The following is a 15,337-nucleotide window of genomic DNA, read 5'->3' as shown; positions in this document are numbered from 1 at the left end:
ATTATAAATAATATAAATAAGTAAAGTAGTTTGAGTGATTTGTGTTATTTATCGTTTTCAAAATTGAAAAATGTTGAAATTTGTTAAACAAAGGTATATCCAAAAAAGGAGAAAATATTATTCAAGTGATCAAAAATTAAATTAATGTATATATTTAAAAGAAATGTATAAGGTTACTTGAAATTAAACATATTAAAAAAAACTTAATCTGAACATCACACACACACAAAAAAAAAAGTGAAAAAATACTAAGAAGAAACTTGAAAAATCTATTTGTAGAGTTTAATTAAAATTAAATTAAAATGAGTTTTTCGAATTTAATTAAAATTTGAAAAGAATCCTATTTTGGATAAATACAAATATTTAGGAGAATAAATAAATAAAAAACCCTATATAGAAACATAGTAGACTATTCATATTTTAAAATGTAATATTTGATGTTATAATGTGATGTTTATGGATAGAAACAAGTCTAATTATGAGATTCATTATTATGAAGCAAAATTTAAGTGTAGCACAAAACTGTCAAAGAAAGTTTGCGACAAAAGATGGATATATTCTCTTAGTTTTTTTTACATCTACGTTAGGAAGTAATATAACTCAACCGATAAAAAAAAATAGTATGGGAAGATGAAAAAGATAAAAAAAAATACTTACTATATATCTTCATAATCAATATATTATAAGTGAGATAATCATATATATAAAAGTAGGGTTTTGGTCTCTCTTTATTGGTTGATTTTTATTTAATATTTTCTATTTTTTTATTTTTTATTTGATTTCTAATTGTTTAATTGCTTTAAACAATATTTAAAACTCATTTAACACAATACATTTAACTCGCACATTAAAATAAAATTATAACTGAAAATAAAATAAATTTTGCTTTATTCATATTCCACCACTCAATTTTATTCAAACACAATAAATTATAATTGTAACTCTCATAATTTTATATGTAACTTCCATCAATTCTTATCATATAAATAATCATTCTCTCATTCTATCATATTGGCATTCTTTTACTTTCTCATTTTCACATTCTCTCATTCTCTCATTTTCTTCCACACAATACCTCAAATCATTTTTTGTTTTTTTTTTTTGTTTTCGATTTCTTATTTTTGTTGTATGGGTTACAAAAAAACCAAATGAAATATCATTGTAAAATTTTAATGCTAAATTTTAACTTTAGAGACTACATGATATATATTTTACATTTTTCTTATTATTAAAAATTCATCTCTATTATCTACTTTGGATTATATAAGTAATCATTCTCTCCTCCTCTTACACCAATATCAAATGTTGTTATATCTCATATGTGTTGTAAGAGTTTGATTCTATATTTCAATTTATAAAATATTATATATATTTAACATTGTTTTCAATTTTTCAAATTAAATTAATCTTTGAGATTTTTATTGCATTTCATAGGATTTTATAAGGTTTCACTCTCTCCTTACTGGTCTATTTAGCATATAATTTATATTTTTAATTAAATAAAAATGTAATAATTACATTAATATATACTTTAAATCCACAATTGAAACATCCCTTCCCGTTTCTTTTAATACTATAATTTACTAGTGGTCTCATATCCACTAACATCCTAACAACAATCAATAACCGCGGATAAACAAATAAAACCATTTCCATTAATCCAATAAGAATAACATCAACAATAATCCAATAACCAATAAAGAAATAGCAAGGCTCCAACATCCTACAATGCTCTATCAACTCAATACTAGCAACCTAACAATAGCTAGACCACAATCAATCAAGCCTCTATAACATCCTCCTCCTCATCGCCTTTGATTCCACGATCACACTTTTTCTTTACCTGCACACCACAAACAACAATTGAGATGCGTAAGTATTATCACAAATACTTAGTGAGGCCGTCCTCCCATCTACTAGGTTATACACACAAGCTTATGAGACCCTCATGTTTAAGCAAGCAAACAAAACACAAGCAATACATCAAACCAGGAAAACGAGTCTCGGATGAGACTGGTGTCGACCGATGCTACAAGAGAGGCGCTGATCGATGCCAAAAAAAAGGTGCCGACTGATGCTGAAGGGTGTCGATCGATGCTCCACCAAAGAGGTGTCTATCGATGCTACTTACTAAGGTGTCGATCGATGCCTCTTCTGCAGACACGATCTGCGCGAACACGAACGTCGAACTTCCGTTTTAATCCATCTCGAATCCGTCTCAAACTCACCCAATTACCTCGGAAATCACTGGGAAGCACGAAAACAACGAACCCAAGCAACAAAACAACACAAACAACCAAGAAAAACACCCAACAAGAGAGATTTCATGCTTAGATCAACCATGGTCAAGCACTCACCTCAAAAACAGGAAGATTGGATTGAGAAACGATGGAATCAACACTTCCAGGAGCTTCTCCTTCGTTCCCAGCAACAGCTATCACTTCTACAGCCTCAGATCTCTCCCAAAACACCAAGAACAAGCCAAGAACAAGCCCAGAAAATCACAGAAACGTTTTCTCTATTTTTCTCCCTTTTTCTCACTCAACGGCGATAAATGAAACCTCCAAAAAACCCTTAATTCGACGTTTAGTCACTTACAAATACGATTTAGGGATTCTAATTGAACCAAACCGAACCAAACCACAATTAAAACAAACCGACCAAACCGAAAAATCATGGTGTCGATCGATGCACCAAGGGTGTCGATCGACACTCACACCAAAACCACAAAAAATTGCTTCGCGGATGTTACAACAATTTACTACTAAGTTATAACTGAAATTACATAAATTATGAATTGACTTTTTCTATTCATTTCTTTCTTTATTGGTTGCTTTTTATTTAATGTTTTCTAATTTTTTATTTGATTTCTAATTGTTTAATTGCTTTAAACAATATTTAAGACTCATTTAACACAATACATTTAACTCACACATTAAAATAAAATTATAACTGAAAATAAAATAAATTTTGCATTATTCATATTCCACCACTCAATTTTATTCAAACACAATAAATTATAATTGTAACTCTCATAATTTTATATGTAACTTCCATCAATTCTTATCATATAAATAAACATTCTCTATATTGGCATTCTTTTACTTTCTCATTTTCACATTCTCTCATTCTCTCATTTTCTCCCACTTCTCTCATTCTCTTCCACAATACCTCAAATCATTTTTTTTTCTTTTTTTTTGATTTCTTATTTTTGTTGTATGGGTTACAAAAAACCAAATGAAATATCAGTGTAAAATTTTAATGCTAAATTTTAATTTTAAAGACTACATGATATATATTTTACATTTAAAATTCATCTCTATTATCTAATTTGGATTATCATCTTATAAGTAATCATTCTCTCCTCCCTCTTACACCAATATCAAATGTTGTTATATCTCATACGTGTTGTAAGAGTTTGATTCTATATTTTAATTTATAAAATATTATATATATTTAACATTGTTTTCAATTTTTAAGATTAAATTAATCTTTGAGATTTTATTGCATTTCATATGATTTTATAAGGTTTCACTCTCTCCTTACTGGTCCATTTGGCATCTAATTTCTATTTTTAATTAAATAAAAATGTAATAATGCATTAATATATACTTTAAATCCACACTTTACTACTAAATTATAACTGAAATTACATATATTATGAATTGACTTTTTCCATTCATTTTCACTCAAACACACTATAAATTATAATTGTAAGTTTGTAACTCCTCTAATTAAATTATTTTAGAAATGTAACTTCCATCCTTAAAATCCTATAAATAACCATTCTCACATAATCATACACCATTTCACAAATTCTAAGTATTTTCTTTGTTTTGTTTATGTTCTTGCATGAATTCAAAACTCATAGTAATAGTGTGATTATATATTTTGCTGGATTTATCTTATATTTTGTTAATTTTTTTTAATGTATTTATTTCTTCCTTTTCTCTCTCCATATTATTTTCAAATTTCACTTACATATGTATAATAAAAATTTGGTGGCTGTAAAAAACAATTATCGATGCAGATTCAACAACACTACTTCCAATCAAAGCCCAATGAGGGAATCAAACTAAAGAAATCATCTTCATACATGTATCTATATTTTACTTTTAAAAGTATGCAATGTTTTTAATAAAATTAATTATTATAATAGAATTATTAAATCAAAATTTTTAACTCTCTCTTACCTCCGACTTTTTCTTGAGAATTTGTATACTCATCATTATATTTAGTTCTTGTGATCCAAAATATAATTATATAATGATCATTATAATGTTTTTTTAATTCAAAATTTTGTAATTTAATGATTTCTATATAAAAAACACTTTGATATTTCATTTCCAAAATTTTACTACAAGGAATATTTTTTACATAACTGGTATATTTTATAATTTGAATAAATAAAGTGTATTAATTACATTTAAGAAATTTTGCTTTTTCTACATGTAATTTTAAGGAGAATTTCAAAAATACATCTTTTTCAATATCACTTTCAGAAATATCATTTTAAAAACTTTATTTTCTTCTCAGAAAGTTCTCATAATTTATAATTTTTACATAAACGAAAATAAATTAACATAACTAATACAACAACCCGCGCATATGCGCGGGATATTACCTAGTATAATATGAAAAGAGAGTAGATATAAGAGATGACGAGTGTATACCAGAAAATAAAAAAGAATTAATTGTGAAAAATGTTAAAAGAGATAGATAAGTTATATGTTGCTTAATAAAATAAATTTAACATCTATATAGATTTATACTTTTACTATTAAATAATTAAAATTATATTCAATGGTTCACATTAATAATAAAAAAACTATAGTCCTGCGCAACGCGCAAGTTATAAATCTAGTAGATTATAGTTAAGATTAAAAAAAAAATACCATTGTCATGCACCATAAACATTATTTAGTTCTTTTCTTCCATGCATATTTGAACTTTCCCGGCCGATTTCCATTTTTTATAAGGTAAATGCCATCAGGTTTGGCAATCCAATGACGCTGTTGAGCACATGGACCAACGTCGGCCATTCCGTATGCTATAAATTCTTGACTATATCGCATGTACAATCCATATTTCAAACGACAAGTCCATTGTGGCCTTCTGTTTAACGTGTACTCGAGCAAAATTGTGTTAATCTTTTTGAATTCTAAATTTCTGACAACTTGAGAGCCATATCTGGAACGACAATGGAACTGGAGAACCAAACCGGGACCAAGACTGTTCTCAATTGCAATTTGGTTTGGCTGACATGCTACATTTAACCCAAAACACATTGCAATAACAAACATAAAAATCATCAGACGATTCATTTTCTTTTTTATCTAGGATATTTTGGAGTAATATGAAACTTTTTGGAGAATAAGATGCATGAATCTAATGACATCAAAGTGTAGTATTTATAATGATTTTGTGCGGTTAATAATTTAGTCTATTTTTGTGTGTGGGCTAATTAATAAGTTAAATTGAAACACAAATACATATGAACTAAATATAGATAGTGTAGAAAAGTATGGTTGAACTAGTAAATAGAAAAACAAATAAAATCAACGTTAAACTACAAATTTGGTTGTAAATTTTATTGGAGTTTGAACGATTTTTAGTGATAAGGATGTTGGTTCTATAATATAGGAATTAATTAGATATCTAGTCTTATATATAGTTTAAGCCTGTAAGAGCAAGATTATCGGTGGTCTTTTAATTTGGGGTTGTTAAACACTGTTTGGTTATTTTATGAATTAATTATGTTTTGTTTTGAATATAAGAACTCATGATCTCTTAGTTAAAATTTTCTCCTCCAATGGTAGGTTCTAATTTTGGGTCTCTTACATTTGAAAATATTGTTTTTTGAAATTTAAAAATTTTAAATAGAATAGAAGTGGTATAAATGTGTAAACATTTTAGATTTTATAAAAATAGAAAATATTGCATTTAATTAATTTTCAAACATACAAAACATAATAAAAACATTAATACATATTACAATAGAAGTGCAATTCATAAATAGAGAGAAAGATTAATTTTAATACTGATTTGCTCCAAATTTTGCCCAAATATTCTCAACCAAATCATCTTGCAAGAGTTTAATTTTTTTTAGATAGTGGCAAAATCAAAAATATTTGGGATCTTGTTTTGGTAAATAAATAGGCGTTGACAAATAATGTTATCAAATCATGGTATGTATGTTACATTGCAGCCTTTTTAATAGCAAACACTAGAATTTGAGGTAATCGTCATTTTCAAATCTCCCTCTATTACCAACTTACTCCTCTGCAACAACAACACCAATCTCTCCTTTCTCAAGCAAATCATAGAAGGCTCTTGTTTTCCTCTGCTCGCTCCAGTGATGCATTTTCCATAGCCCACCAGCCGCAAGCCATAGTGCGAGACCGATTACTAACTACTTCACAACACTTGGACCTTTCAAAGTTGCATGTGCGATATTGTGCCCAGCCATCTCTTTACTCACTCTACACTGCTCACTAAACCAATCAAACATTGCAACAAGGCATCATTAAAATTTAGCACATCATTCTTCGGATATACACACATAGTAATAGTTCTTCATATCAATTCCAGCCGTAAGAGAGACACTAAAGTATCAACGAACAGAGAGAATAGTAATACTCAATCAAAAAAACACTAAAAGAGATGGATACTTTCTTCAGCTTTACCACAAAATTGGCAAATGCTATAACTGCAATACTTCTTCTTTAGTCTCACAAGTACATGAATGAGGGAATCATAAACATCAACCAAAAACTATGTCCAACCTACATGAATGAGGGAATCATAAACATCAAGAAATCGGGGTGTTACAAACGACACCCTCATTCATGTACTTGTGAGACATAGTTTTTGGTTGATGTTCCGTCCCCAAAAAAAATCTAGGGTTTCCTTAAGAGGGACAGAACACCCTAAGATATGTGTGGTGACATTAAAGTGATAAATAACATGGAAATGAGCCCTATAAACCGTAGATGAAAGGAAAAATGGGAAGGAATCTCATATGGATGATAACACCATATAAGTTGATATGGTGTTGGCAAGAATGTATACTTGTGCGACATACAGTAAGGTTAAACAAACTACTCAACTCGTTGGAACCTGAATGGACGAAAGAGTGTGGGATTGTTTCTAAAAGTTGAAATGTAAGTTGACTTGGAGAAGTTAACGTTGAGGACCACAAATGCTATTAAGGTCAGTAGTTTTCAGTAGTTTTCTTTGAGTAGTAGATCATAAACGGAAGTTTGGTAGATGATATGCTAGTATGGCTAAACCAATTACTCAACTCACATGGAAGGATGTGTTGTTCGAGTGGACGAAGATGTGGGATACTAGCTTATAAAAGTCAAATGGACATTTGACAAAATATTGGTGTTAATATAGTGGAAAGACATTTTTTGAGGTGGACCACAAAGTTTAAAGATGAAGTATTGTATAAAGATCACTAGTCAAAGTTATCCTAGTGCTTGGAGAGTACAAACATGATTTGCAGCGGAGGAAGTGAAAAAGAGCAGTGTGGGAGAAGACCACACATTTATGTGGATTATGGACTTCTACAGAGTATTGTATGTAAGCGTTAAAGATAGAAAAAAAAAAAAAAGAAGAATGTGTTGTGACAATGGAGATAGGTTGTGTATAATTTGACGTTGTCTTAACCCGAATGGGACAGGGTATGGAGATTGTTGGTGGATTGCTGCAGACGACTAGCAGTAAGGAGGCAACTTGTGTAGTTGTAGAGCAGGATGAGTCAAGACAAAAAATGTTGAAAAAAAAAAGTTGTTGATTATAATATTGGGGCTTTGGAGAGAGATTTAGAAAATAGTTGTTATTATAAACAGAAAAAAAAATGATTTGAAGAAGAGGAAAACGCTAAGTCTACAACATATGAAGTTTGATAGGTGGTATAGGAATCCACTAAGGATAGCGAAATGGAGATCACTAAGAATTATGAAGAGGCAACATTATTTTGATTTGGTGTTTGAGTAATGCAGAATGGTCAATATATGGTGAATGAGGATTATATGGAAAGTACTACTTTGATAGGGAAAAAAAAATGCATGGAAGTGTGAAACCCAAAAGGAACAAAAACCGTAAGGGCATGTTTATAGGGGGATCAGGTAAGGGTGTTCTTAGGGGAGAAATATTGTAAAAATAATGTAAGATCAGTTCTTAAGAACTTTTGTTAAGAAGTAAGTTATTGGGAGAACATGTATAAGATCTTAAGATTTAATAATATAATATTCTTATAGAAATTTTAAAATGTTTAATAAATACATAGATTAATGTTTAATAAATAATTTAAGAATGTTTAATACTATTTAATAATATAATGTTTATTAATATTTTTAAACATATTATAATTATAAAAATTTATATAATAACATTTTAATTGCAAACTTATAAAACTTTTACTAAAATTCATAAAAATATATGGATTAATAAATACATAGATTAATGTTTAATAAATAATTTAAGAATGTTTAATACTATTTAATAATATAATGTTTATTAATATTCTTAAACATATTACAATTTTTATGTTGGCTTTTTAGAACTCGTTATGAAGGTGAAAGATGTATCGAAGTATCATTATGTTCAATACACATTGTATATAATAAAGTGAACCACATAGTTCAGTGTTAAGCAAATATCAATCAAGTTTCAATGTTTCATAATCACATAATAAATAAAATAAAGTTACACAATGCGACACAGCAGAAGCAGATTCTCTTACTTCCTCCACAACATTTAAGAGAATCAGAGATAAAACCATACTCCCAAACCGGAAGAGAATCAGAGATAAAAACAGCTCCGAGAGAGTTTTTCTTTTCTCATTGATCATTGCAGGCTCTATAACTGCTTGCTGATGTTGAACTCTTCGAGACCAGCCTGGGGTAGATGTTGTTGTTGTTCTTGATCTTGCATTCTGACCAAATGAATTTAAAGCTGTCATTGCCCGTCCTTCCATGTTCCATGGATTATGATGATTCTGGTTTACGAAACTATGAGGTCCATGATTCCTATCTGAATTACCAGCTCTATTTTGCGACACCGCACCACCCAAGACGCTGTTAAGACCCACTTCCCCTTTATCTGAACCAACAAAAGCAGCTATACTCGCAAACACATCAGGGGCTCCGTTACCAAGCGGAAGTAGAGTAACACCAGCAACAGTTGGAGGCAACTTCAAAAGCTGAGAAAGCTTCTCCAATGAACAGCAGAAGTAATCTGCAGCAGTGTTACCCAACAGATAAAAGAGAGCAACAAGCCAAACACCTAACACCATATAACCGAATATCCTAAACTCTCCGCAGGAGCAATAAAAGAATTTGAGGTAATCAAAGAACCCATCAGGAGAACAAATCGGGTTTGATTTCAAGAACTCACATTCATCAGCATAACCTCTGTGTTCATGTAACCCAGAGCACGATACAGTAGTACTATCACCACCACAACCACCACCACTCAAGGTGTTATTATAACCAGAAGAACCATGAGTGTCAACAACTTCACTCATATGTCGACGAGTTACAGTAAACTTGCTAAACCCATTACTAAACTGACCTTGGGAAACAGTTCCTCTACCACTAGCATCAACGAAAGACAGATTCTTTAATAAAGGGTTCCTGATTATATTGCTCTGATCAAAGAAGAAGATGAAGATAATTACAGCGCAAAGCCCATTGAAAACCCCACGAAATCTGGTATTGCTCGAGCTATACATGAAATTCACAGCTCTCATTCTCCTCCAAATCCAAAACCTTGAATCGTATCAACACAATTTACCCACCATAGATGATCCTGAACTGAACCAGAGCCTAAGGTTTCAAACAAAAGTATGAAACTTTTGAAACCCTAGGATTCTGGGTTTGGATTGAATCAAAAGGTTGAGTTGCTCACCGAAATGAATCGTCGTGATCTGCGATCAGCAAAGCTTGTTCTCCTCACGACAAAATCAAATCGATCGGTGAAGAATCACTAGTGTCCGTCGGATCGGATTCTTTTACTTGCTTAAATAAAAAAGAAACTTCGAATGAAATGAAAAAAATAAAACGTTTCTTTTGTTTACAAGGTGACACGTCAGCAGAAGAACACTTGAAGAACAGATCTTAATTAAGATCATTTGGCCTGATCTAAAAAACACTATTCATTATTTCTTATTTTAATAAAGCCCAAGATCACCTCATTGTTTTGCCGATAAACATGGCCTAAGAGAGTGTTAGGAAAACACTATGTTAAATTTAACATTGGGAAACTTTCAAAGGGATGTCAACTTTACAGGGTGAGCGCAAAAGAAGCTTGGTTAATCATTTAGCTCTGTGTTGCACAAAACCGTAATGGTCATGGTGGATGTGTACACTTCAGAACATTGTTAGACCAGGTCGTAGGTCGTATGTTGGTGAACTAGTTATTTTCACAAATCAAGGTAATGGAAAGACCTTTTGTTGGAAATTGGAGTATTCTATTCAAGTTTTAGACCTTATTTGAAGGATGTGTATTATGTCTAAGCAACGGAAAGTTAAAGGAATTATGACACTTGACGTTCCATGTTGTAATATTGCTAAACGTCGGAACTAATCATAGTAATAAAAGAATTAGTTTTGTGTTGGTTAAAAAGCTGAAAATGAGAAGCACGAAGCGATTATTCCTAGTAAATGGAAACAAAAGTGATTACAGTATAACCAAGTGAAAACTTGCGGTTCATTGTTGATCGGAAAAGTTTGGATAGAAGTCAAAACAAGCATATAGGAGAAGGACACTCCAAGTTGGAATGGATAATCTAAAACGTTAAAAATCAAAGAGAAAGATACTCTTGAGTTGGGAAGAAAACTAAGTGGGGGAGAAACTAGTAAATTCGAGGACGAATTTATTTTAAGCGGGAGAGAATTGTAACACCCCGATTTCTTGAATTGGGCCAGTTTTGTTTCTAAGTTGCAGCCCATTAAGATCCAAAAAGAGCAAAGTGACAAAATGACAAGGGTTATTGTGTTTAACTGTGTTAACGTGTGTACACTAATATTGCCGTCCTTGTTTAGCCAGAGAGGAGAGTCGATGAACCCTAAAACACACCAGAAACTTGATTGTTGAGTCTTGGAAAGCTTAAGTTGTGTTCTTGTTGTTGGTGTTGTTGTCGGTAAGAAGGAAACGATGAAGATACGTTGTTGTGGTGATGAGTCTCGTGGAGGAGAAGCTTACCGTACGGACCGTTGTTCTCGCTACTCACCGTCGAACACCATCATTGGTCAGTTAGTCACCGTGTGTCACCGGAGATGTCCGCCGCTGTCACCGGAGATGTCCGCCGCTGTCACCGGAGCAGCCGTAACAATCGTTGAAGACGTTATGGGTAAGGAAACCCTAGATTTGTTTTATAACTTGGACCGGAAGTTTCTGAAGTTGTTGTAGATCTAATTCTTGAATTGTTGTTGTTGTTGATTTATGGTTGAGCCATGAGGACCTAACCGCTGTAAGCTTTAATGGCCGTGTCGAAGTCAAGCCGCGGATCAGATTTGCCAAGAGTAATTGTCGAGAAAGATAATCGGCTGCACCTTGTCTCGTACTGTTGTTGTGTTTTGTTCATTATTGAACCGGAAGGATAAACCAACTAAACCGAAACTTGATTATCGAACGTACGTGCATGAGGCGTGAGTTGGTTTGGGACCTTAAGTGGGTAACGTGGTGTTTATTATATTTGGTTGGTTTAATCTCTTAACCGGAAGGATTTAATCTGTTATAATTAATAGTATGACCGAGAACTGAGATTGTTCTTAAAACCAAATGTTGTGATCGTGAGGATTAAATTTTGGTATATTAAATTATTAGATTTTGATGTAATTAATTTAAATGAAGGAAATACCATATAAGCATAAGTGATGAGACTTTGCTTTGGGGATGAACTAATGGATCATTATTATGGATATGGTCTTTGATCGGTTATTATAATCCGTTGCAGGCCAAGACTGTTGTTGAAGCGGATTCCTGTTGTTGCTATTTCTAAACCAAGGATTAAATACAATGGCTAAGGTGAGGGTGGTTTTTGCGGATATGCAGTAACTTCTTTCCTTATATACTCTTTGATAGTTGTTAAGTATAGACTCAAGAATTGTTCGTTAATTGAATGTGTTTGCGTGGATTTGTGTGCATGGTAAATTAGGTTGTTAATAACATGATATATGTGAAGCAAATAAGTAATATGATTTGATGTTACGAATTATTATATACATTATATTTCAAAATATTATGAACGTATAATGAGAATAAGAAAGGAAAGGATATTTGAGTATGTTGGACTGTAATGGACTGACGGGTTCATTGCAGGTCATAAACCGCTGACGAGCAGGGGAAGAATCGAGCTATTGGCCGTGGTCTGTAACAACCCGTCCCGTGGACCCCGCTAGCCTCACTGCTAGCCCGCTAGCCTCACTGCTAGCTACCCAAACGGACCCCAAGCTGGCCCTGCAGGGCATCGATCCTAACCCCTCACTGGGCAAATGGAACTAATCATCCAAATTCACAGTAGGTTATTGGTGTACCAGGCGTTCCTCGAACCCTGGTCCCCACCCTTTAACAACCTTCCCACAGGACAAGCTGTCACCAATTGATCTGAGAGCTTGGTGGCAACTTGTCCTGTGGGAAGGTTGTTAAAGGGTGGGGACCAGGGTTCGAGGAACGCCTGGTGCACCAATAACCTACTGTGGATTTGGATGAATAGTTCCATTTGCCCAGTGAGGGGTTAGGATCGATGCCCTGCAGGGCCAGCTTGGAGTCTGTTGGACGGCTAGCGGTGGGCTAGCAGGGTCCACAGACGGTCCGTTGGGGCAGCTAGCGGTGGGCTAGTGGGGTCCGCGGGACGGGTTGTCACATGGTCATTCTAAGAAAGAGGGTTTGGGAGCCAGAAAAAGTGATAATGGCCAAACTTAAAGTAAAACTTCTTAAGTAATGTAAGAAACATAAATGTTTGCATGTGGTAGTTGCCACAGAAGTGCATAAAATAAGATGAAAGTTACTGAGGAGAAATAAGTTGTTTGTTGTTTGTTTGCTTGATAAACATTATGGATCTATGCTAAGTAATAGTTGTTGATTATATTTGGAACATGATTATTGTATGTCTAGTGGGCAGAGTCTGATCTCCTCACTGAGTAAACTTGTTTACTCACCCCCTTCTTTCCCTTTTCTCAAGTTAGTAAGTTCAAGAGTTGTAGTTTGAAGTTTGTTCGTTGGTGAATTTTAAAGAAAGAAACGTTTTTGGCCAGACCGGATGGATTACATGTTGTTCCGTCTTTTGCGACGGTACGGGTGTTACACTTCTCTCCATTCCCAACTGAATCCAAACCATTACAGGTCCTTCGATTCCAAACCTTGAAGCTTCTGATTCCAAATTTTTTTCTCGTTTCGGAGATTCAATCGCGAGAGAAAGAGAGGAAAAATAGTAAAAATTATCTGTCCAATTTTTTTTTTTCCTTTTGTATTTTTTGTTCGCCCAACAGAGAACTGACACGTAACGTACTATATAAGGGGAGATCTTACATTTTTTGTTTTGTTTTGATTTTTTTTTTTTTCAACACAACACTAAGGATTCCCCTATGAACCCTGCGATAGAGAAGGTCTAAGGGCACTATCTTTTTACGAGATGGCTTAAGCAAAGAAGTTGTATATACGTAAACATAAACGCAAATGCTGAAAACAGACAACCACGCCCAATTTCTTACTATAGCTACTTGAAATACTTATAGCAATCAAACGTGGAGTCCCACATAGTTTATATCATCTATGAGATTCAATCTCCTTCGATTACTATTATAGTATTATCCCACATAGTTTATATCATTATTTAAAGATTCTTGTCTGAGTTTTTTTTTTTTCCGGTAAAAATTTTTTTCTGAGTTTTAATGCATATACAACAAATATAAATATAAATTGAGTGATTTATGTTATTTATCGTTTTAAAATTGAAAAATGGTGAAATTTGTTAAACAAAGGTATATCCAAAAAAGGAGAAAATATTATTCAAGTGATCAAAAATTAAAATAATGTATATATTTAAGAGAAATGTATAAGGTTACTTGAAAGTAAACATATTAAAAAAAACATTATTCTGAACATCACACACAAAAAGTGAAAAATACTAAGAAGAAATTTGAAAAATCTATTTGTAGAGTTTAATTAAAATTAAATTAAAATGAGTTTGTAGAATTTTAATTAAAATTTGAAAAGAATCCTATTTTGGATAATTACACATATTTAAAAGATAGAGCAATTTTATGAGTTTGTACATTTAGGAGAAAAAAAAAACTATATAGAAACATAGTAGACTATACATATTTTAAAGTAGAAAAAATTATATATGTGAATATAATTTTTCTTTTGTCAAATAGTTAAGATAAAATGTAATATTTGATGTTATAATGTGATGCTTATGGATAGAAACAAGTCTAATTATGAGATTCATTATTAAGAAGCAAAATTTAAGTGTAGCACAAAACTGTCAAAGAAAGTTTGCGACAAAAAATAGATATATTCTCTTAGATTTTTTTACATCTACGTTAGGAAGTAATATAACTCAACCGATAAAAAAAAAAGAGTAGAGGAAGATGAAAAAGATAAAAACAATAGTTATGATATATCTTCATAATCAATATATTTTAAGAGATAATATAATATGAAAAGAGAGTAGATGCAAGAGATGACTAGTGTATACCAGAAAATAAAGAAAGAATTAATTGTGAAAAATATTAAAAGAGATAGAAAATTATATATTGTTTAATAAAATAAATTTAACATCTATATAGATTTATACTTTTACTATTAAATAATCATAATTATATTCAATGGTTCACATTAATAATAAAAAACTATACTCCTGTGCAACACGAGTTATAAATCTAGTAGATTATGATAAAGATTAAAAAAAAGTATCATTGTCATGCACCATAAACATTATTTAGTTCTTTTCTTTCATGCATATTTGAACGTTCCCGGCCGATTTCCATTTTTTATAAGGTAAATGCCATCAGAATTGGCAACCCAAAGACGCTGTTGAGCACATTGACCAACGTCGGCCATTCTGTATGCTATAAATTCTTGACTATATCGCATGTACAATCCATATTTCAAACCACAAGTCCATCTTGTCTTTCCGATAAAAATATAGTTAATCTTTTTGAATTGTAAATTTGCGATATCTCGATTTTCATATCTGGAATGACAATGGTACTGGAGAACCAAACCGGGACCAAGATTGTTCTCAATTGCAATTTGGTTTGGCTCACATGGAGACATTTCAAATGTTACATTTAACCCAAAACACATTGCAATAACAAAC

The 15,337-nt window shown here is 32.0% G+C and overlaps 1 pseudogene; it reads right to left on the bottom strand.

Moving 5' to 3' along the window:
* Positions 6,275 to 6,469, bottom strand: LOC109130009 (annotated as a pseudogene).

The sequence above is a fragment of the Camelina sativa genome, chromosome 17 (assembly GCF_000633955.1).
Source record: "Camelina sativa cultivar DH55 chromosome 17, Cs, whole genome shotgun sequence".
NCBI lineage: Eukaryota > Viridiplantae > Streptophyta > Magnoliopsida > Brassicales > Brassicaceae > Camelina > Camelina sativa.
Note: the sequence above shows the minus strand (reverse complement) of the source record. Positions and strands in the feature narration are given on the sequence as shown.